Genomic DNA, 24746 nt, shown 5'->3' with positions numbered 1-24746 from the left:
CGAAATGAATCCACCACAGGTATACATGTGTTCCCCATCCTGAACCCTCCTCCCTCCTCCCTCCCCATACCATCCCTCTGGGTCGTCCCAGTGCACCAGCCCCAAGCATCCCGTATCGTGCATCGAACCTGGACTGGCAACTCGTTCCATATATGATATTATACATGTTTCAATGCCATTCTCCCAAATCATCCCACCCTCTCCCTCTCCCACAGAGTCCAAAAGACTGGTCTATACATCAGTGTCTCTTTTGCTGTCTCATATACAGGGTTATTGTTACCATCTTTCCAAATTCCATATATATGCGTTAGTATACTGTATTAGTGTTTTTCTTTCTGGCTTACTTTGCTCTGTATAATAGGCTCCAGTTTCATCCACCTCATTAGAACTGATTCAAATGTATTCTTTTTAATGGCTGAGTAATACTCCATTGTGTAGGTGACCTTTTTTACCACCAGTTTTTTTTTAATTTATTTTATTGTGGTAAAAACACCTAACAACATCTAAACACAACACATTTTAAATGCATAATATATTAGTGTTGTCTGTAGTTAGTGTTGTTCAGCAGATCTCTAGAGCTTATTCATCTTACTTAGCTGAAACTTTATGCCTGTTGATTAATAACTCATTTCCCCCTCCCCCAACCCCTGGCAACCAGTGTTCCACTCTTTGACTTTATGAATTTGACTATTTTAGGTATCTCATATAAGTGGAATCATGCTGTATTTGTCTTTCTGTGACTGGCTTATTTCACTTTACATGGTGCCCTCAAGGTTCATCCATGTTGTTACATATTGCAGATTTTCCTTCTTTGTAAAGATGAATAGCATTGCACTGTATATATATATATATATATACCACATTTTTAATCCATTCATCTGTCAATGTACATTTAGATTGTACCCATGTCTTTGTTGTTGTGAATAGTACTATGATGAATTTGTTGTTGTTTAGGCACTAAGTCCTGTCTGACTCTTCTGTGACCCCATGGACTGCAGCCCACCAGGCTTCTCTGTCCATGAGATTTCCCAGGCAAGAAAACTGGAGTGGGGTGCCATTTCCTTCTCCAGATAATATCACTTTTCTATTGAAAAGAAGTTATGAAAATGCAGTCAATTTTATTTATAATTTATTTAATTTGTTGTTGTTCAGTTGCTCAATCATGTCCGACTCCCTGCTGCCCAATGGACTGCAGCACACCAGGCTGCTGTCCTTCATTACTATCTCCCAGAGTTTGCTCAGACTCATGTCCATTGAGTTGATGATACCATGCAACCATCTCATCCTCGGTCTCCCTCTTCTCCTGCCCTCAATCTTTCCCAGCATCAGGATCTTTTCCAGTGAGTCAGTTCTTAAGATCAGGTGGCCAAAGTATTGGAGTTTCAGCTCCAGCATCAGTCCTTCCAATGAATATTCAGGGTTGATTTCCTTTAGGACTAACTGGTTTGATCTCCTTGCTATCTAAGGGACTCTCAAGAGTCTTCTCCAACACCACAGTTGGAAAGCATCATTTCTTTGGCACTCAGCCTTCTTTATGGTCAACAATCACATCTGTACATGACTACTGGAAAAACCTTAACCTTGACTATATGGACCTTTTTCACCAAAGTGATGTCTCTGCTTTCTAATATGCTGCCTAGGTTTGTCATAGCTTTTCTTTAAAGGAGCTAGCATCTTTTAATTTCATGGCTGAGGTCACTGTCTTCAGTAATTTTGAAGCCCCAAAAAATAAAGTCTGTCACTCTTTCTGCTTTTTCCAATCTATTTGCCGTGAATTGATGGGACTGGATGCCATGATCTTCAGTCTTCATTTTCCCCATTTTCTCCTACACCCCCCAAGCCTCCATATGGCATCATTTTTCTTCCACATTTAGAATGGGTCTTTTGGTGACTGGTCTCTCAGCTTTATCTGAAAATGTCCTTGTTTAATGTTTATTTTTAATTGGTTATGGAATTTTTTTCCAGCCCTTCGAAGCTATCATTTCATTGTCTTCTGGCTTTTTTTTTATGTTTTAAATTCAGCTATGAGTTATATTGTTTTTGTGTGTATGTGGTGGTGAAAGTGAAAGGGTTAACCCCTCAGTCATATCCGACTCTTTGGGACGCCATGGACTGTAACCGGGCTCCTCTCTCCATGGGATTCTCCAGGCAAGAATGGAGTTGGTTGCAATTCCTTTCTCTAGGGGATATTCCCGACCCAGAGATTGAACCTGGGTTGCCTGCATTTCAGATGGTTTCTGTCACCTTCTGAACCACCAGGGAAGCCCCCTGTGTGTGGCAGTGGGTGGGGCAGGTAATCTGTTTTTAAGACTTTTTCCTCTTTCTACTTGTTTCAGCAGTTTTACAGTTATATTCCTTAGTATTTTCCCTCTGTGTTTATTCTCCTTTGTTTATCATTCTTTTGAATCTGTAGCTTGTTGCTGTTTTTGAAAAATTATCAGTCACTATCTCTTCAAACGTTTCTGTCTCATTTTCTTTCTCCTTTTTGGAATATCGATTACATGTAATATCAGACTGTCCCACTGCAATTTCTGTCTTCATTGTTTTCTCTACTTTCCATTCTTGTCTCTGTCCTTCAGTTTGGACATTTGCTTGTGGTCTATATTCTAGGTCATCGATCCTTTCTTAAGCTGTCTGTAATTTGCCTTTGAAAACAATCCATTGCTTTACTATTGTACTTCTCAGTTCTAGAATTTCTGTTCAGCTATTTTGTATAGTTTTTGGTTCTCTGTCAAAATTCTAAATCTTGTTTGTACTTCCTTGAAAATATCGTGTTATTTTTAAAACAGTACCATATCTGATAGTATCTGTATCTTTGTGCATCTTTCTCTATTGTCTGTTATTTCAGCACGTTTTCTAGTATGCCTAGTTTTCTAGATTGAGTGCTTGAATTGATTCTGAAAAATTGTAGAAAATTTTGAGACCAGACCGTTGCTGTTTTTCTTCCAAAGGAGACTTACCCTTGCAGGCAAGTGTCCAAGGGTACAAGTGATCTCAGATTATTTTAACTCAGTCTAGTCGTTTGGTGATTTGAAGCTGGCTTTTATATTTTAGTTCACTTATTCCTCAAGTGTAGCATTTGGGGATGCCACCGGAAGCCGAGGCGTTACTAGCCCCATTTACCACTCAACTGGCCTTGAACTTCAGTCTTTATGCTGCTGACCCTATGAGTCTATGAAAAGCTCATTTTAGCTTTTGGCCTAATTAGCTGATTCTTCAGTAATTAATAGATGTTCCTAATAGCAGGCTTCCTATCTGTATTTCTTCTCCTGGGCCTTGGCACTGTGATTCTCCATGGGCTCTCTGATGCCAGTTTTCTAGTTGTTCTCAGAGGGCGCATTGATTGGAATCACCAGGTTCACCATTACAGGAAAAATACATAATTTTTAAACCTTGCAAGACATTATTACTACTGTTTTATATCACTCATCATTTATATAGGTTTACTTACATATTCATCATTTTATTAATCTATAGATGCTTTGAATTTTCTTTACTGTGAGTGTATTTTGACAAATGCTTTCATTTTAGTCACAAAATGACTATTTTGCTATTATTCTTAAAAAATATTGTCGCCGAATCTAGTTTGACTATTATTTTTCAGCACAACAAAGATGCCATTCTACTTTCTTTTAGCTTCCATTGTTGCTGTAAAAATCAGCTGTAAGTTTTCTTGTTGGTTGTTTCTTGAATATATAAAAAGGTGTCTTTCATAAATTCTATACACGGCTTGGTTGCTATCTTTGAAAATATTGATCAGTCTCTTCTTTCATCTGAGACTCCAGTTGATTGTTAGACCCTGTCCTTTAACCATATTACCCTCTCTTTTATGTATTCTGTCTTTTTATCTCCCAGGTCTGCATTCTGTATATTTTCTCCCTTATACCAATTCTCTCTTCACCTGTTTGTAATCTACTCTTTTACCTATCCACTGAGTTCTTAATTTGGTTCATTGTAGTTTTCAGTGCTAGGGCTTTTGGTTTCTTTTGGATATAATCCATCAGTTTTTAGGTTCTTCTTCCTTGCAAACTTTTCCCTCCATATTTGTCTTATTTATTTAAACATAGTTGTTTTATAGTCTATGACTGATAATTCTGGTATCTGAAGGTTTATAGATCTGTTTCGTTTGTCTGCTGTTTTTTCCAGTTCTTGTTTGTTGTGTTCTATTTATTAATTATCTTTGGCTGCTTTATAGCCATTGTACTTAAAAAAATATTACAGAAAAGTCTGAGATCTAGAATAAATTTACTTTTTTCCAGAGAAAATTTAACTTGGCTCCTATCAGATACTGAGGAACATTAATTGTGTCACTATAATGTGCCACCCTGAGGCGAGTTCAAGACTTAAGGTTCCTCGGGCTGCTGCAATTATGGAAATGTATGCTATTATATGTATATGTGCTGATTTGTTTCCAGTTAACCCCAGTCTCAGAGTCTTTGAGATCCCAGCTTATCATGAGAAATCTCTAGCATTAGATTCCTCACCTTGTCTGACACTGAGCTTTTTTCCTGATCTTCTCATTCAAATGAAGTCATCAAAATGAAAGTTCAAATTTACAGCGACTGGCCTTCAGGTCAAAAGAGGACCCTGTATGAGCTTACCTCTTTACCTTCCTCTGTGCCCTTCAGGATTTGCCTAGTAATTTCTTACAATCTTGTCAATTCTTCATTAATTTAAAGAAATCTTTAAAAATTGTATATTCAGTATATTTAGATTTTTTCAATAGAAGGGTTCATCCAGTAATATAGTTTGCTATAACTAAAAACAGAGGAGGAGGACAACCTTGTGAATATTGTGAATGATTTTCCTTCTAATTTCACTGCATTAGAGTCAGAATATACATTGTGTCAAGTTGCTCAGTCGTGTCTGACTCCCCGTGACCCCATGGACTGCAGCACACCAGGCTTCCCTGTCCTTCAGCATCTCCCGGCTTGCTCAAACTCATGTCCATTGAGTTGGTGATGCCATCCAACCATCGTGTGCCTGTTGTCCCCTTCTCCTCTTGTCTTTAATCTTTCCCAGCATTGGGGTCTTTTCCAATGAGTCAGTTCTTCGCATCGGGTGGCCAAAGTATTGGAGCTTCAGCTTCAGCATCAGTCCTTCCAATGAACATTCAGGACTTGTTTCCTTTAGGATTGACTGGTTTGATCTTCTTGCAGTCCAAGGGACTCTCAAGAGTCTTCTCCAACTCCACAGTTCAAAAGCATCAATTCTTTGGCACTCAGCTTTCTTTATAGGTGACTTCTCTCATGGCTCAGCCAGTAAAGAGTCGCCCTGCAATGCAGAAGACCCAGGTTCAATCCCTGGGTTGGGAAGATCCCCTGGAGAAGGAAATGGCAATCCACTCCAGTATTCTTGCCTGGAAAATCTCATGGACAGGGGAGCCTGACAGGCTACAGTCCATGGGGTCTTAAAGAGTCAGACATGACTGAGCGACTTCACTTCAACTCACTTTCTTTATAGTCCAATCTCACATCCAAACTTGACTACTGGAAAAACCATAACTTTGACTAGACAGACCTTTGTCAGCAAAGTAATGTCTCTGCTTTTGAATATGCTATCTAGGTTGGTCATAGCTTTTCTTCCAAGAAGCAAGTGTCTTTTAACTTCATGGCTGAAGTCACCATCTAGAGTGATTTTGGAACCCAAGAAAATAAAGTTTGTTTCCATTGTTTCCCCATCTATTTGCCATGACATGAAGGGACCGATGCCATGATCTTCATTTTTTCAATATTGAATTTTAAGCCAGGTTTTTCAATCTCCACTTTCACCTTCATCAAAAGGCTCTTTAGTTCCCTTTTGTTTTCTGGAATAAGAGTGGTGTCATTTTCATTTCTGAGGTTACTGATATTTCTCCTGGCAAAATCTTGATTCCAGCTTGTGCTTCATCCAGCCCAGCATTTCCAATGATGTACTCTGAATACAAGTTAAATAAACAAGGTGACAATATACACCCTTGATGTACTCCTTTCCCGATTTGGAACCAGTCTGTTGTTTCATGTCCTGTTCTAAATGTTGCTTCTTGACCTGCATAAAGGTTTCTCAGGAGGCAGGTCAGGTTGTTCCATATTCCCATATCTTTGAGAACTTTTCACAGTTTGTTGTGATCCACATAGTCAAAGGCTTTAACATAGTCAATGAAGCAGATGTTTTTTCTGGAGTTCTCTTTCTTTTTCCATGATCTAACAGATGTTGGCAATTTGATCTCTGGTTCCTTTGCCTTTTCTAAAACCAGCTTGAACATTAGGAAGTTCTCAGTTCCTGTACTATTGAAGCCTGGCTTGAAGAATTTTCAGCATTACTTTGCTAGCATGTGAAATGAGTGCAACTGTGTGATAGTTTGAATGTTCTTTGGCATTGTCCTTCTTTAGGACTGGAATGAAAACTGACCTTTTCCAGTCCTGTGGCCTCTACTGAGTTTTCCAAATTTGCTGGCATATTGAATGCAGCACTTTCACTGGATCATCTTTTAGAATTGGAAATAGCTCAACTGGAATATCATCACCTCCACTAGCTTTGTTCATAGAGATGCTTCCTAAAGCCTACTTGACTTTGCACTCCAGGATATCTGGCTCTAGGTGACACACCATCATGGTTGTCTGGGTCATTAAGATCTTTTTTGTATAGTTCTGTGTATTCTTGCCACCTCTTCTTAATGTCGTCTGCTTCTGTTAGGTCTATACTGATTTTGTCCTTTTTTGTGCCCATCTTTGCATGAGATGTTTCCTTGGTATCTCTAATTCTTTTGAAGAGATCTCTTGTCTTTCCTATTCTATTTTTTTCTTCTATTTCTTTGCATTGACCATTGAGAAAGGCTTTTTTTTTTCTCTCCTTGTTATTCTTTGGAACTCTGCATTCAGATAGATATATCTTTCCTTTTCTCCTTTGCCTTTCGCTTCTATTCTTTTCTCAGCTATTTGTAAGGCTTCCTCAGACAATCATTTTGCCTTTTTGCATTTTCTGGGATAGTTTTGATCACTTCCTCCTGTACACTGTTACAAACCTCCATCCATAGTTCTTTAGGCACTGTGTCTACCAGATCTAATCCCTTGAATCTATTTCTCACTTCCACTGTATAATCGTAAGGGATTTGATTTAGGTCATACTTAAATGCTCTAGTGGTTTTCCTTACTTTCTTCAATTTAAGTCTGAATTTTGCAATAAGGAGTTCATGATCTGAGCCACACTAAGCTGCTGGTCTTGTTTTTGCTGACTGTATAGAGCTTCTCCATCTTTGGCTGCAAAGAATATAATCAATCTGATTTCAGTCAGCCATCTGGAGATGTCCATGTGTAGAGTCTTCTCTTGTGTTGTTGGAAGAGGGTGTTTGATATAAACAGTGTGTTATCTTGGCAAAACTCTGTAGCCTTTGCCCTGATTCGTTGTGTACTCCAAGGCCAAACTTGCCTGTTACTCCTGGTATCTGTCAACTTCCTACTTTTACATTCCAGTCCCTATGGTGAAAAGGACATCTTTTTTTGGTGTCAGTTCTAGAAGGTCTTGTAGGTCTTCATAGAACTGTTCAACTTCAGCTTCTTTGGCATTAGTACTATGAGCATAGACTTAGATTACTGTTATACTGAATGGTTTGCCTTTGGAACAAACAGATCATTCTATCATTTTTAAGATTGCATTTCCAACTTTTTTGTTGACTATGCAGGCTACTCCATTTCTTCTAAGGGATTCTTGCCCACTGTTGTAGATATAAAGATCATTTGAATTAAATTCCCTCATTCCGTCCATTTTAGTTCACTGATTCCTAAAATCTCAATGTTCACTCTTGCCATCTCCTGTTTGAGCACTTCCAATTTACCCTGATTCATGGACCTGACATTCCAGGTTGCTATGCAATATTGTTTTTACATCATCGGACTTTACTTTCACCACTAGACACATTCACGGCTGGGCATTGTTTCTGCTTTGGCTCACTCTCTTCATTCCTTCTGGAGCTTTTTCTCAGCTCTTCTCCATTAGCATATTGGGCACCTACCGATCTGGGGAGTTCATCTTTCAGTATCATATCTTTTTGCCTTTTCATACTGTTCATGGTATTCTCAAGGCAAGAATACTGAAGTGGTTTGCATTCCCTTCTCCAGTGGACCACGTTTTGTCAGAACTCTCCACCATGACCTGTCTTGTCTTGGGCAGCCCTACACGACGTGGCTCATTGTTTCATTGAAGTAAACAAGGCTGTGATCCAAGTGATCAGTTTTGTTGGTTTTCTGTGATTGTGGTTTTCATTCTTTCTCCCCTCTGATGGATGAGGATAAGAGGCTCATGGAAGCTTCCTGATGGGAGGGGCAGGCTGTGGAGAAAACTGGGTCTTGCTCTGGTGGGCAAGGCCATGCTCAGTAAATCTTTAATCCCATTTTCTCTTGATGGGTGGGGCTGTGTTCCCTCCCTGTATTTTTCTGGGAATTACCCCTAAGGTACTGAATCAAGGGCATTTACCTGAAGTTTCTCAATATCTCAGTCTTTACCACAAGCAAACCAGTAATCTTAACTTGTTCTTTTTTAAAAACTAACTTTTATTGATGTATCTATTTTTGGCTGCACTGGGTCTTCGTTGCTATGCACGGGCTTTGTCTAGTTGGGGCAAGTGGGGGCTACTGTCTCACTGTGGTGCATGGGCTTTTCGTTGCTTGGCTTCTCTTGTCATGGAACACAGGTTCTAGGTTTGTGGGCTTCGATAATTGTGGCTCAGGGACTCCAGAGCTCAAGGGCTCAGTAGTTGTGGTGCATGGGCTCACTTGCCTCGAGGCATGTGGAATCTTCCCAGACCAGGGAAGTCCCTGTGCCCTGCATTGGCAGGCGGCTTCCACTGGACCACCAGGGAAGTCCTGTTAATTGGTTCTTAACACACTTTGACCTATACAACCACAAACTCCTATTTGTATCATTTAGTGTTTAAATCCCAGATTCATATTGATCAAGTGGGTTTATTTGTACTAATTGCTGATTTAAACAATAATAAATTACTCAATGCTTTAGTCTTTCACACATTTCTCACTGCCTGTTCCTGGGCTCTTAGATCTTTAACTGGAGTAAGGCCTATGATAGTTATTTCAAAAAGGATAGATGGTAAACTTTCTGTAATATTTATTTTGTCCTTGCATTTACAGTTTAGCTGGAAATAAGATTCTAGGTTTAAATTTTTTCCTTCCAAATTTTGAAAGTATAACTCCAATGTTGTCTTCTAACCAATATTACTGTTGAAAAGTTTAATGCATGATTCTTGTTTTTACAATGTATTTTTTAATTTCCTTTTTTATTATTGTTTTTCTTTTTACTTCTCGAAGCCTTTAGAATTTTCTCTGGCTTTGGATTTTTAAAAAATATTTTATTTATTTGGCTGCAGTTATTTATTTGTCTTGGTTGTGGCATGTGGTCCAAGTTGTGGTCTTAGTTGTGGGATTTTCGATCTTCACTGCATCCTGCAGGATCATTTTTTCAATTGTGGCATTGTTGCAGAAAGGGGGACCCCTTCCAGGGCCTGAAACTGGGCTCTTGTTTAACACTCAGAAATGAGTTGTCCAAGGAGACACGTGCTGACAAAGCAAGAGATTTTATTGGGAAAGGGCACCCGGGTGGAGAGCAGTAGGGTAAGTGAACCCAGGAGAACAGCTCTGTCACATGGCTTGCAGTCTCGGGTTTTTATGGTGATAGGATTAGTTTCTGGGTTGTCTTTAGCCAATCATTCTGACTCAGTCCTTTCTGGTGGTGCATGCCTTGTTCAGCCAAAATGGATGCCAGAGAGAAGGATTCTGGGAGGTGGTTGGTCATGTGGTGTCTCCTTTTGACCTTTCCTGAACTCTTCTGGTTGGTGGAGGCTTATTAGTTCCGTGTTCCTTACCAGGACCTCCTGTCTTAAAACAACTCGTGCAAACGGTTGCTATGGTGCCTGGTCAGGGTGGGCGGTTTCAGTCAGTGTGCTTCCCCTAACAACTCCCCTCAAGAGACTTCATACTAAAGATACTTCTTGGGGTGGAGGTCTCTTTCTTCTGTAACTTCTTCCTGGTGTTCATGGGGGTAGGCCTCCCTAGCAGAGCAGAAGTCTCTCTCTACCTGATCTAGGTCAAGGTATTTTTTTTACCTGAAACCAGCATTCACCCTTGTAATAACAGCACTTTAGTTTGAAATTGTTGGCTCCTCTCAGAGATGACATAGACAGGGGCCAAACAGGAGACCTAACAGGATGGTCATCACTGGTCCCCAGAAACAGGAGGCAACAAATGGGGTGAGGGCTGCAGGGTTTGTGACTTTTTCTTTTTTTTTTTTTGATTGGTTGGTGGTGAGGCAACAGAGCTGTGCTCTGGGAATCTTGTGTTTAGTCTGAAATTACCATCCTCCACCTGGGTGGGGGCTCCAGTTCTGTAGAAGAGCTCAAAGACATTGTTATGCATATTTCTTTGAGTAGGAACCAGGACCCTGTCTGGAGGCTGTACCAACTTTTGATTGTTTCTCCTGTGTTTCTATATCCCCTCCCTTCCCTGATTAGCAATTGTTTGAATCCACCCTTTGGAACTCAGGGAAGATAAAGGAGGCTGCATGAAGCCTATATCCTACAGACAAGAAATGGAGAGCACAGAACAAATCTGTACTCCAGAGCCCCACAGAGTCCTGCTCAGTTTTAATTTAGGAAACTGGGCAACTATGACTGTGATAACTTCCTGTCAAAATGGGGCATAGGACTGCCTCAGTTTGGAAAAGAGACACTGAATTGGATGTGTTCCTGAGTTCCAAGTCCTAGACCTGAGCCTTGTATGATTAAAATCTCAATCCCTTGGTCTGCCATTTTGTTGTAATGGACCAGAGGTGGGATAACTGGAATTTTAATAGGCAAAATAGATCTCATTTCTGTTTAGAAGAATAGGCCTGAAACCCAGTCTGGACCTGGCACTTCGGCGAGACTTGTAGCCAGGGAGCCAGTTGCCTAGTTTTATAAAAAGTAAGGTTGCAGTTACTAGCTTCCAGCAGACACTGTTTTGAGAATGGTGGCATCTAAGCCTGACATGACTCAGAAAACTCAAGTGTTTAGCAATACAACGTCTAATCTGAAATTACACCCATAGTATCACCTAGTTATTTCCCAGGATGTCTAAACCATAGCTACTCTATTTTGACTTTTAATGTAAAAATTTCCATAATAGCCAAAGCAGAGGTCACCATTAATGATGTCAGTGCTTCTCTAAGTATGTGAAGATGCAAGAATTGGGACTCATTAAATCTTCTCCTGAAAAGATCTAATTATCTGAAGGCCTGTTCTGCCAGTTTTTCCCAGAGCACAGAGTGCCTCATTCCTGATTTTCACCCTGAACTCCTTTCAGGGGTGTTGAAAGTCAGCAGTTGCAGTGGCCATAATTTAATCTTTGTACACGTAGATGGCAAGTGTCAGTTTTCAGTTGACAGAGCCCCTTTTTGTTCATAAACTTGACCGTGATTTTGACGGGGGCATTTCATAACCATTTTATCCCATGGTGCTGAGAATGTCCATTCTCAGGTTTAGCAAAGATTTTGTTGACAGGTCACTCAATGTGCTGTTACTGGACTAGGCCATAAAACAGTATCCAAAATTCTCTGGACCACCTGTCTTAGTATCTCTTGGTCCAGGAAAACATTCCCTCTTGTTGCTTATTCCCATATCTAGTTACACTGTTACCATCATCGATCTCATATGGAACTATATATTATTTTATCAGAGGCCTCAGCCACATATTTGGCAGTGTAAGAACAGCAATTTTGTAAAACAGGTGAAACACAAATAACATAGCTAGAAGTATTTTTTAAATTTATTTATTTTAATTGGAGGCTAATTACTTTACAATATTGTAGTGGTCATCCCAGTGCACCAGCCCTGAGCACCCTGTCTCATGCATCAAACCTGGACTGGCAATCTGTTTCACATATGATAGTATACATGTTTCAATAATATTCTTACAAATCATCCCACCCTCACCTTCTCCCACAGAGTCCAAAAGACTTTTCTATACATCTGTGTCTCTTTTGCCATCTTCATATAGGGTTATCGTTACCATCTTTCTAAATTCCATATATATGCGTTAGTATGCCGTATTGTTTTTCTTTTTTACTTACTTCACTCTGTATAATAGGCTCCAGTCTCATCCACCTCATTAGAACTGATTCAAATGTATTCCTTTTAATGGCTGAGTAATATTCCATTGTGTATATGTACCACATCTTTCTTATCCATTCGTCTGCCAATGGACATCTAGGTTGCTTCCATGTCCTGGCTATTATAAACAGTGCTGCAATGAACATTAGGGGACACGTGTCTCTTTCAATTCTGGTTTCCTCAGTGTGTATGCCCAGCAGTGGGATTGCTGGGTCGTAAGGCAGTTCTATTTCCAGTTTTTTTTTAAGGAATCTCCACACTGTTCTCCATAGTGGCTGTACTAGTTTGCATTCCCATCAACAGTGTAAGAGGGTTCCCTTTTCTCTGCACCCTCTCCAGCATTTATTGCTTGTAAACTTTTTGATAGCAACAATTCTGACTGGCGTGAAATGGTACCTCACTGTGGTTTTGATTTGTATTTCTCTGATAATGAGTGATGTTGAACATCTTTTCATGTGTTTGTTAGCCATCTGTATGTCTTCTTTGGAGAAATGTCTGTTTAATTCTTTGGCCCATTTTTTGTTTGGGTCGTTTATTTTTCTGGAATTGAGTGGCAGGAGTTGCCTGTATATTTTTGAGATTAATTATTTGTCAGTTGCTTCATTTGCTATCATTTTCTCCCATTCTGAAGGCTGTATTTTCACCTTGCTTATAATTTCCTTCGTTGTGCAAAAGCTTTTGAGTTTAATTAGGTCCCATTTATTTATTTTTGCTTTTATTTCCATTACTCTGGGAGGTGTGTCATAGAGGATCCTGCTGTGATTTATGCTAGAGAGTGTTTTGCCTATGTTTTTCTCTAGGAGTTTTATAGTTTCTGGTCTTACATTCAGATCTTTAATCCATTTTGAGTTTATTTTTGTGTATGGTGTTAGAAAGTGTTCTAGTTTCATTCTTTTACAAGTGGTTGACCAGTTTTCCCAACACCACTTGTTAAAGAGCTTGTCTTTTCTCCATGTATATTCTTGCCTCCTCTGTCAAAGATAAGGTGTCCATAGGTGCGTGGATTTATCTCTGGACTTTCTATTTTGTTCCATTGATCTATATTTCTGTCTTTGTGCCAGTACCATACTGTCTTGATGACTGTAGCTTTGTAGTAGAGCCTGAAGTCAGGTAGCTTGATTCCTCCAGTTCCATTCTTCTTTCTCAAGATTGCTTTGGCTATTGGAGGTTTTTTGTATTTCCATACAGATTGTGAAATTATTTGTTATAGTTCTGTGAAAAATACCATTGATAGCTTGATAAATAAAGTCAAAATGAAGTCGCTCAGTCATGTCCAACTCTTTGTGACCCCATGGACTATATAGCCTACCAGGCTTCTCAGTCCATGGGATTTTCCAGGCAAGAGTACTGGAGTGGGTTGCCATTGCCTTCTCCAGGGGATCTTCCCGACCCAGGGATTGAACCCGGGTCTCCCGCATTGTAGGCAGACGCTTTACCCTCTGAGCCACTAGGGAAGCCTGATAGGGATTGAATTGAATCTATAGTTTGCTTTGGGTAGTATACTGATTTTCACTATATTGATTCTTCCAATCCATGAACATGGTATATTTCTCCATCTATTTGCATCCTCTTTGATTTCTTACATCAGTGTTTTATAGTTTTCTACATATAGTCCTTTGTTTTTTTAGGTAGATCTATTCCTAAGTATTTTATTCTTTTCATTGCAATGGTGAATGGAATTGTTTCCTTAATTTCTCTTTCTGTTTTCTCATTGTTAGTGTATAGGAATGCAAGTGATTTCTGAGTGTTAATTTTATATCCTGCAACTTTACTATATTCATTGATTAGTTCTAGTAATTTTCTGGTGGAGTCTTTAGGGTTTTCCATGTAGAGGATCATGTCATCTGCAAACAGTGAGAGTTTTACTTCTTCTTTTCCAATCTGGATTCCTTTTATTTCTTTTACTGCTCTGATTGCTGTGGCTAAAACTTCCAAAACTATGTTGAATAGTAGTGGTGAAAGTGGGCACCCTTGCCTTGTTCCTGACTTTAGGGGAAATGCTTTCAATTTTTCACCATTGAGGATAATGTTTGCTGTGGGTTTGTCATATATAGCTTTTATTATGTTGAGGTATGTTCCTTCTATTCCTGTTTTCTGGAGGGTTTTTATCATAAATGGATGTTGAATTTTGTCAAAGGCTTTCTCTGCATCTATTGAGATAATCGTATGGTTTTTATCTTTCAATTTGTTAATGTGGTGTATTATGTTGATTGATTTGCACATATTGAAGAATCCTTGCATCCCTGGGATAAAGCCCACTTGGTCATGATGTATGATCTTTTTAATATGCTGTTGGATTCTGTTTGCTAGAATTTTGTTAAGGATTTTTGCATCTATGTTCATCAGTGATATTGGCCTGTAGTTTTCTTTTTTTGTGGCATCTTTGTCTGGTTTTGGTATTAGGGTGATGGTGGAATGAGTTTGGAAGTTTACCTTCCTCTGCAATTTTCTGGAAGAGTTTAAGTAGGATAGGTGTTAGCTCTTCTTTAAATTTTTTGTAGAATTCAGCTGTGAAAATGTCCTGGGCTTTTGTTTGCTGGAAGGTTTCTAATAACAGTTTTGATTTCCATGCTTGTGATGTGCCTGTTAAGATTTTCTATTTCTTCCTGGTTCAGTTTTGGAAAGTTATACTTTTCTAACAATTTGTCCATTTCTTCCAAGTCATCCATTTTATTGACATATAATTGCTGATAGTAGTCTCTTATGATCCTTTGTATTTCTGTGTTGTCTGTTGTGATTTCTCCATTTTCATTTCTAATTTTGTTGATTTGATTATTCTCCCTTTGTTTCTTGATGAGTCTGGCTAATGTTTGTCAATTTTATTTACCTTCTCAAAGAACCAGCTTTTAGCTTTGTTGATTTTTGCTATGGCCGCTTTTGTTTCTTTTGCTTTTATATCTGCCCCAATTTTTAAGATTTCTTTCCTTCTACTAACCCTGGGGTTCTTCATTTCTTCCTTTTCTAGTTGCTTTAGATGTAGAGTTCAGTTAATTATTTAACTGTTTTCTTGTTTCTTGAGGTATGCCTGTATTGCTATGAACCTTCCCCTTAGCATTGCTTTTACAGTGTCCCATAGGTTTTGCATTGGAGAAGGTGATGGCACCCCACTCCAGTACTCTTGCCTGGAAAATCCCATGGATGGAGGAACCTGGTGGGCTGCAGTCCATGGGGTCGCACAGAGTCAGACATGACTGAGCGACTTCACTTTCACTTTTCACTTTCATGCATTGGAGAAGGAAATGGCAACCCACTCCAGTGTTCTTGCCTGGAGAATCCCAGGGACGGGAGAGCCTGGTGGGCTGCTGTCTATGGGGTCGCACAGAGTCAGACACGACTGAAGCGATTCAGCAGCAGTAGCAGCATAGGTTTTGCATAGTTTTGTTTTCTTTTTCATTCGTTTCTATGCATATTTTTATTTCTTTTTTGATTTCTTCTGTGATCTGTTGGTTTTTCAGAAGCGTGTTGTTTAGCCTCCATATGTTGGAATTTTTAATAGTTTTTTTTTCTCCTGTAATTGACATGTAATCTTACTGCATTGTGGTCAGAAAAGATGCTTGGAATGATTTCAATTTTTTGAATTTACCAAGGCTAGATTTATGGCCCAGAATGTGATCTATCCTGGAGAAGGTTCCGTGCGCACTTGAGAAAAAGGTGAAATTCGTTGTTTTGGGGTAAAATGTCCTATAGATATCAATTAGATCTAATTGGTCCATTTTATCATTTAAAGTTTGTGTTTCCTTGTTAATTTCCTGATTAGTTGATCTATCTATATGTGTGAGTGGGATATTAAAGTCTCCCACTATTATTGTGCTATTGTTAATTTCCCCTTTCATACTTGTTAGCATTTGCCTTACATATTGTGGTGCTCCTATGTTGGGTGCATATATATTTATAATTGTTATATCTTCTTCTTGGATTGATTCTTTGATCATTATGTAGTGTCCTTCTTTGTCTCTTTCCACAGCCTTTATTTCAAAGTCTATTTTATCTGATATGAGTATTGCTACTCCTGCTTTCTTTTGGTCTCCATTTGCATGAAATATCTTTTTCCAGCCCTTCACTTTCAGTCTGTATGTGTCCCTTGTTTTGAGGTGGGTCTCTTGTAGACAGCATATATAGAGGTCTTGTCTTTGTATCCATTCAGCCAGTCTTTGTCTTTTGGTTGGGACGTTCAACCCATTTACATTTAAGGTAATTATTGATAAGTATGTTCCCGTTGCCATTTACTTTCTTGTTTTGGGTTCGAGTTTATACACCCTTTCTGTGTTTCCCGTGTAGAGAAGATCCTTTAGTATTTGTTGAAGAGCTGGTTTGGTGGGGCTGAATCCTCTCAGCTTTTGTTTGTCTGTAAAGCTTTTGATTTCTCTGTCATATTTGAAGGAGATTCTTGCTGGGTACAGTAATCTGGGTTGTAGATTTTTCTCTTTCATTACTTTAAGTCTGTCCTGCCATTCCCTTCTGACCTGAAGAGTTTCTATTGAACTCTTATAAGCTGTTATCCTTATAGGAATCCCCTTGTGTATTATTTGTTGTTTTTCCCTTGCTGCTTTTAATATTTGTTCTTTGTGTTTGATCTTTGTTAATTTGATTACAATGTGTCTTGGGGTGTTTCGCCTTGGGTTTATCTTATTTGGGACCTTTTGGGTTTCTTGGACTTGTGAGACGATTTCCTTCCCCATTTTAGGAAAGTTTTCAACTATTATCTCCTCAAGTATTTTCTCATGGCCTTTCTTTTTGTCTTCTTCTTCTGGGATTCCTATGATTCAAATGTTGGGGTGTTTAAAATTGTCCCAGAGTCTCTGAGGTTGTGCTCATTTCTTTTAATTTTTTTTCTTTTTCCCCTCTCTGCTTCATTTATTTCTACCATTTTATATTCTACCTCACTTATCCTATTTTCTGCCTCTGTTATTCTACTATTGGCTCCCTCCAGAGTGCTTTTGATCTCATTTATTGCATTATCCATTATTGATTGACTCTTTTATTTCTTCTAGGTCCTTGTTAAACATTTCTTGCATCTTCTCAATCCTTGTCTCCAGGCTATTTATCTGTAACTCCATTTTGTTTTCAAGATTTTGGATCATTTTTACTATCATTATTCTGAATTCTTTTTCAGGTAGACTCCCTATCTCCTCCTCTTTGGTTTGGTTTGGTGGGCATTTATCATGTTCCTTTACCTGCTGAGTATTTATCTGCCTTTTCATCTTGTTTATACTGCTGTGTTTGGGGTGGCCTTTTTGTATTCTTGCAGTTTGTGGTTCCTCTTTATTGTGTAGGTTCCTCACTGTGGGTGGGGTTGTGTGAGTGGCTTGTCAAGGTTTCCTGCTTAGGGAAGCTTGCGTCCCTGTTCTGGTGGGTTTAGCTGGACTTCTCTCCGGAGTGCAATGAAGTGTCCAGTAGGGAGTTTTGAGATGTCTACGGGTTTGGTGTGAATTTGGGCAGCCTGTATATTGAAGCTCCAGGCTATGATGCTGAGTTGCTCAAGAATTTGCATGGTATGTCTTGCTCCAGAACTTGTTGGCTCTTGGGGGGTGCTTGGTTTCAATGTAGGTATAGAGGCTTTTGGATGAGCTCTTATCAATTAATGTTCCCTGGAGTCAGGAGTTCTCTGGTGTTCTCAGGTTTTGGACTTAACCCTCCTGACTCTGGTTTTCAGTCTTATTCTTAGAGTAGCCTCAAGACTTCTCCATCCATACAGCACTGATGATAAAACATCTAGGTTAATGGTCAAAAGATTCTCCACAGTGAGGGACACCCAGTGAAGTTCACAGAGTTACATGGAGAAGTGAAGAGGGAGGAGGGAGATAGAGGTGACCAGGAGGAGAAGAGGGGAAATCAAAAGGAAAGAGAGCAATCTAGCCAGTAATCAATTCCCTATGTCCTCTCCACAGTCTGGAACCCTCAGAGAGGTTCACGGAGTTACATAGAGAAGAGAAGAGGGAGGGAGGAGATAGAGGTGACATGGGGGAGAAAAGGGAGAGTCAGAAGGGAGAGAGGATAATCAAGCCAGTAATCACACTCCTAAGTAAAAATGGGTACTGAAGATTTGATTCTTAAAGGTACAAAATTGATAACAAATACCAAAAAGAAAGATTAAAAATCTAGGGTAGAGGTTAGACTCTCAAAAATACAATATTAAAAAACAAAACAAAACAAAATCACAAAAATTATAAAAAATATATATGATGTTTGCTTTAAATATAGGGTCTTTTTTTGCAAGGTAATAGTAGGTTATAAAAATGAAAATTAAAGGAGTAATAGAGGACTTAAAATTTTTTAATTTTTTTTTTGTTTACTTTAAAGAATGATAATAGTAAAAATATATCTAGAAATTTCTCTGCAGCTGTTGTGGGCAGTTGGGGGTCAGTTTAGTTTCAGATAGTTCCTTGTTCCAGCTTATACTTCTCAAGATCTATAGGCCCCTTCCAATGTAGTCGGTGCTAACTACAGGATTTTAATCTCTTGCACCTGTCACTTCCAAAGTGGTTCCCTCTGTTTATTTTGGCTTCTTCTGTTTGCAGATCTCTTCAGTGTCTAATTTCCACCCTGACACAAGGGGGCGAAGGTGGTCACTTATTTAGGCTCACTTGTTCAGTTGTGCTGTGGGGAGGGAAGAAGACTGCAAACAAATATCACTGGCATGTGTGGGGAGTGCTCACAGTGTATGGGCCACACTGGGTTTGCCCCTGCTCATGGTGTGTGTTCTTTCCCAGTCTACACTGCTCAGGCTCCAGGTTGCTCTGCAGGGGAGCTGCCTAAAGCGGGCCCTGGGTTGTGTGCATTTCCCAGGTCTAAGCCACTCAGGTTCAGGTTCTCAGGTACTCCACAAAGGCACAGACTCGGTTGGGCCTGGTTTTGTGCCCTTCCCAGGTCCGAGCAGCTCAGGTGACCAGGTGCTTGGTGAGCGCACTCTCCCCAGGTTGGGGGGTGCCTCTTATCACCTCCCCCGTCCCAGCCATTCTGTTTTCTGGGTGCGCAGTGGGAGCACCACCTCAGGTGTGCCGTGTGTGTCTTCTGGGGAGCTGATCTCTGGCCGCGACCCTCCTGGCAGATGTCAACCATCCAGAATCCCAGGAAGTCTTGGTTAGCAACTGGGAGCCTGCTTGCAGTTTGGTAGAGGATGCCATCTCAGGGGCCGAGTTTGCCCCTTTCTGGCTCTGGCTGCCACCTGCCTGCCTCCCTGCCTCTAGTGGGGGATGGGCCAGTCCGCAGCCCGCTAGCTCTCCTCTGGTATTCGCTTAGTCCTTTGTTCTGTGAGCAGGCAGTGCCTTAGGTTAGGGCTTTTTGCGGGATAGTTTTCTCTCTCTCTCTTTTTTTCTCTCCCTGGCTATCCCACAGTTTGGGTTGCTATCTCACATTAGCTCCCTCAGATTGCCCTCAGGGCATTCAGGCTGGGTCCTTAGCCTAAGCAATGCAGCCAGTGCCTCCTTGTTCAGCCACTGCTTGCTACTGGTGGATGTGAGCATCCAGGCTGCTTATCCACTGGGAGTTGCTGGTAGGCACATAATCTGTGGGTTTTATTTATTTATCTTTCCTCCCAGTTATGTTGTCCTCTGAGATTCCAAAACTCCCCACAGACCTGCTGCTGACAGGGTTTCCTGGTGTTTGGAAATTTCTCCTCTTTTAAGGCTCCCTTCCCGGGATGGGTCTCCATCCCTAATTCTTTTGTCTCTCTTTTTATCTTTTATATTTTGTCCTATCTCCTTTCAAAAACAATGGGCTGCCTTTCTGGGTGCCTAATGTCCTCTGCCAGCGTTCAGAAGTTGTTTTGTGGAATTTCCACAGTGTTCAAATGTTCTTTCGATGAATTTGTGGGGGAGAAAGTGGTCTCCCTGTCCTATTCCCCCACCATTTTAGGACCACCCCTCAGCTAGCAGTATTAGTAAAGTCACAAGTAAGACTTAAGTTGCTGCTGCTGCTACTGCTAAGTCGCTTCAGTCGTGTCCAACTCTGTGCAACCCCATAGACGGCAGTGCTCCAGGATCCCCTGTCCCTGGGATTCTCCAGGCAAGAACACTGGAGTGGGTTGCCATTTCCTTCTCCAATGCATGAAAGTGAAAAGTGAAAGTGAAGTTGCTCAGTCGTGTCCAACTCTTTGCAACCCCATGGACTATAGCCTACCAGGCTCCTCCGTCCATGGGATTTTCCAGGCAAGAGTACTGGAGTGGGGTGCCATTGCCTTCTCCGGAAGATTTAAGTTAAGAGCTTCCATTAGATGTAGCCCAGTATATCCTAGGTCATCTGATTTAGTCTACTCTGTACAAATCTTTATTTTCCAGGGAAATTATATATTGACACTGTCCATAAGGCACATAGCCGAGTTTCTAGTGTTACTAGACTGATTATTCTTAGTATGATTTAATTGTTTCCAACATAGAGGAGACTTTAAACCTAAATTACCACGCTGCTGCTGCAACTAAGTCGCTTCAGTCGTGTCCAACTCTGTGCAACCTTGTAGACGCCAGCTCACCAGGCTCCCCCATCCCTGGGATTCTCATAGCCTGGTGTTATCTATATAAATCCATCCCATAATTATGGGAGATTTTTCCTCCTTTGCTGAAACTTTGCTTGTTGCTCTGATTGAGCTTGAGTAATAGAAGAAAGCTCAAATTTATGGCCAGAGTCAGAGGAGGCATTATTAATTGGCCCAATGAGGGGATCCCTCATTGGGATCACTAGATCCCAATGAGGGGATCTAGTAATATGAATAGTGACCTGAATATGACTTTAATTTTTTAAAATAAATTTTCTCAGGGCCAACCAGTTACAGCCTTGTAGTAGAGAAATTTATCAAGGCAACCCAGAACTAGACACAGGTAACTGGCCACAAACCCAACAATTGGATTGATTTCTAAAACTTAGCGTAGGATCAGGCCTATGCTAGAAAAGTGTTTGATTTATATACAAAGGTCTAAGAAGTCAAGAAAACATTATAAATGATCATATGAATCAGGTCCAGCATCTTGGGCAAGCTGTCTACCTCTGATATCATTGTCTTCTCAACCCAGTGTAGTGTAGTTTCTCCTCTCTTTGAGCATCATTTTAAGGTGAGATCAGGTCAGCTGTCTTCTCTATAGACCAGTCCAGTGTAGGGGCCTTTGGAAGTGGGGATTAATCTAAGAGTTAATTTCCCTTCAGTTTCATTGTACATGAGCTAGTTAAGAGTACCTGATAAAAAAGCCCTTCCATCTAGGTTGGAGATAGTCCCTTAAATTATGTCTTTTTCCAGTCCTGGTTGCAGGTCATGAGGCATCTGATCTTCATCCAAAGATAGATTACTGAGATAAGCTTCAGAAACAAACAGGGTGTTCTTTAAGAATTCAATTAAACTTTACATTAATATCACGTAACAGCAAAGAAATGAGTCTTACTAGATGCCGACCTCCATTAACAAACTGGGATTTAACATTTATTTAAATATCTTTGTCTCCCTAAAATTACCCTCATTTTTATCAAATATAACCAAATTAAGCCTAGGTTGTTTGCAAAATAGATCTACTCTCACTAATTTTGACTTGATGATACATATAACCATAATTGATAGTAGACTTTTTATTTTGCTGAAACGTTTATAGAGTGTCAGATTGAACTTTTAAAATAAAATAAGCCTGGGAAACTCACACCAAAGGCTTATCACAGATTTAGCTTAACAAATCTAGGTGAATTCTTCCCTTTTTAAGATCTCAAAAATTCCTTGAGATTTTTATCCCTGTTAATGAGATAACCTTCCTAACTCATTTGATAAACTTACTGGAAACCTAAGAGTTTCCAATTTCTGGAGGAGTCAGATAGAGAGAAAATATAATTGTTTTGTTTATAATGTATAATTTTACCAAATTATTGTCATAATTAGTTTGAGAGGAAGGCTTTCCCTACTCCCAGAAAACACAAGATTCAAACCCGTAATTTTTCAGACAGAAACCATAAAAGTTATAAGCATATTCGCTGGTTCATTTAATCCTTTGTTAACTTTTGTGAGGTCATCAGGTTTTTCATTAGAATACCAGGACATATCAGAATGTTAAGAACTCCATACAATTTCTAGGATATCTATATTAGTAATATTTACCATACATTATAACATGAGAGGATTTATTACCCATTTGATAATATTTTTCATGTAATTTAACCAACCAAATAAACACAGTTTAATATCTCTCTTTGGGATGTTTCAGGGACCCTCTGAAACACTCCAAAGTTAGCTAGAGGTCAAAGCAACTTCAAAAGAATTCGATTTAGGAAGTTTTGTCAAAAAAATCAATTAAAAGGATTTAGAACATTTGGTTAGATTTAGTCAATGTTGATAGGTGTATCATTTAGCTTGTTGATATGTCATGAAGGGTCTATATACCAAGGCTTAAGTTCTAGTGAAAGTCAACTCAGCCATCTTGGACCTAACCAGTTTTGGCTCTAACCAGTTTTCCTATGGCTGTGTTATTCCTAACAAAATCCATTTATCTAACCAATTGTAATCCAATTTTTAAAAAATCCTGATCATGCATAACTCTTTTTAGTATTTTTTCATACTTTTTTTTTTAACTGAAAACACACTTGCTACTTTCCTTTAGCAACCAAGAACTTTTATATTAGCATTTTATAGATTGATGAGCATAAATACCAGTGACAATTTCTAAAACCCTTGCTTTCTTAAAACATTTTAGGATGGCACCAAACACTGTTCATTTATAGTCCCAAATCTCTTTAGTTTTTCTGTAAAAGGAAATCACTGTTTAGTAGTAAATGTTTCAAAATCCTATTTTATTTGGAAATGATCTAACTATTCAATAGACTTCCAACACTTAGTTTAGCACAACCTTTAGAAATTCAAGTTACCCCGATCTGGAGAGACGATTTTAGACAGATATTTCTAAAGCATCATTAATCATGATAGAGCTTATCTAAAAGCTCATATCTCACTTACATTTTTTAAAGAAGTTTCTTCACTCAAGGTAATGTCCTTGTTGACAAACTTATAACAGATATGGTAATATTTAACTTATATTAAACCTAGGTACAACAAAAATATTCTACTTAATGTTAATTACTCTAAGACATGTCTATATTAGATAGGTCAACAAACAAACATTAATATCAGGTATTTAATACTGAATGTTTACCAGTTCACATGAACCTGGAATTTATTGTTTAATTTAGAATTATTTGATTTGTAAGTGCTTACCTTTCTTTAAGCCAATTAAATAGAGCTCATTTACAAATTAACCTCAAAAATATTACCCAGAGACAAAGACATACGAAGACATATTTAGACAGACACAGTGTAAGATCTAGCTTCATTTTCTAAGTTTAGTCATGAATTAGATATTACAATATAAAATTTACTAGTTTATAAAAAACAGTTGGAATAAATAAAAATTTTAAAGGCTTTTTCCCATTTTTCCTCAGTCTCAGAAGTTAGAGATGGTCTAGATAAGTGTTCCTGAGAACAGAGCTAGAGCCCTGGTCTCAAGGCACAGGGAAAGAAAATCAAGTTCTAACAAAATGGCAACAGGTCTAAACCAAATGGTGGCCAGACAAAGCAAAATGGCCATCAAAAATCACAACACAGAACACAGAGTTAAAACACATATATAAACCTGGCAGTGCTCATCAGACACTCCCTTAAATATAAGAATACAGTCTCTCAGAAAACCTATAGAGACACAGAATTTCAGATCGAAATACTAACAGAATAAAAGAAAATATCTCAGGTCTTCAAAGATTTCAAAGGGAGGAAAGGAAGCCAAGTTGAAAGAAGAAGGGGGAGGAGGAGGGAGAGGTGGGTGAAAGGGGTGGCCTTACAGACGTCTCCTGGCACCTGCAGATACCCAAGGGAGGACTGGAACTCGGCCCTACCAGAAACCAGAATTCGAATCAGAATTCAAGTTCTCTGCCAAAAGGAGGTGATCAGTCTCCAATCCTCAGCTCAGGCTAAGGCCCTTCGACCAGATTCCTGCATCCAGGACCGGGGGACTAGAAAAACGGGGAAGAACAGGAAGGGTTAAGGAGAGGAAAGAGAGAGGGAAGGGCTTCGAAGAGAAGTCAGTAAAGTCTCTTGCTCCTTACCGGTCTGGGCACTCTGGCCAGTTGTCCACATCAGGAGGAGACCAGGGACAAAAGGATCCCAGTTGCGGCCACTGGGTCTGATCCATTGGCAGGCAAGCTAGCCCCTGAGTACCCCGAGTGGTCAGGATGTCAGTCTCAGCAAAGAAGAGTCCCCGCCAGAGTTGCCATTTGTTGCAGGAAGGGGGACCCCTTCCAGGGCCCGAAACTGGGCTCTTGTCTAACACTCAGAAATGAGCTGTCCAAGGAGACACATGTGCTGACAAAGCAAGTGATTTTATTGGGAAAGGGCACCTGGGTGGAGAGCAGTAGGTAAGGGAACCCAGGAGAACAGCTCTGTCACATGGCTTGCAGTCTTGGGTCTTATGGTGATGGGATTCGTTTCTGGGTTGTCTTTAGCCAATCATTCTGACTCAGTCCTTTCTGGTGGTGCACACCTTGTTCAGCCAAGATGGGTGCCAGAGAAGATTCTAGGAGGTGGTCAGACATGTGGTGTCTCCTTTTGACCTTTCCCGAACTCTTCTGGTTGGTAGAGGCTTATTAGTTCCATGTTCCT

This window comes from Bubalus bubalis, chromosome 2, assembly GCF_019923935.1.
Source record: "Bubalus bubalis isolate 160015118507 breed Murrah chromosome 2, NDDB_SH_1, whole genome shotgun sequence".
Classification (NCBI taxonomy): Eukaryota; Metazoa; Chordata; class Mammalia; order Artiodactyla; family Bovidae; genus Bubalus; species Bubalus bubalis.
The sequence above is the reverse complement of the archived record's forward strand: the minus strand, read 5'-3'. Positions refer to the sequence as shown.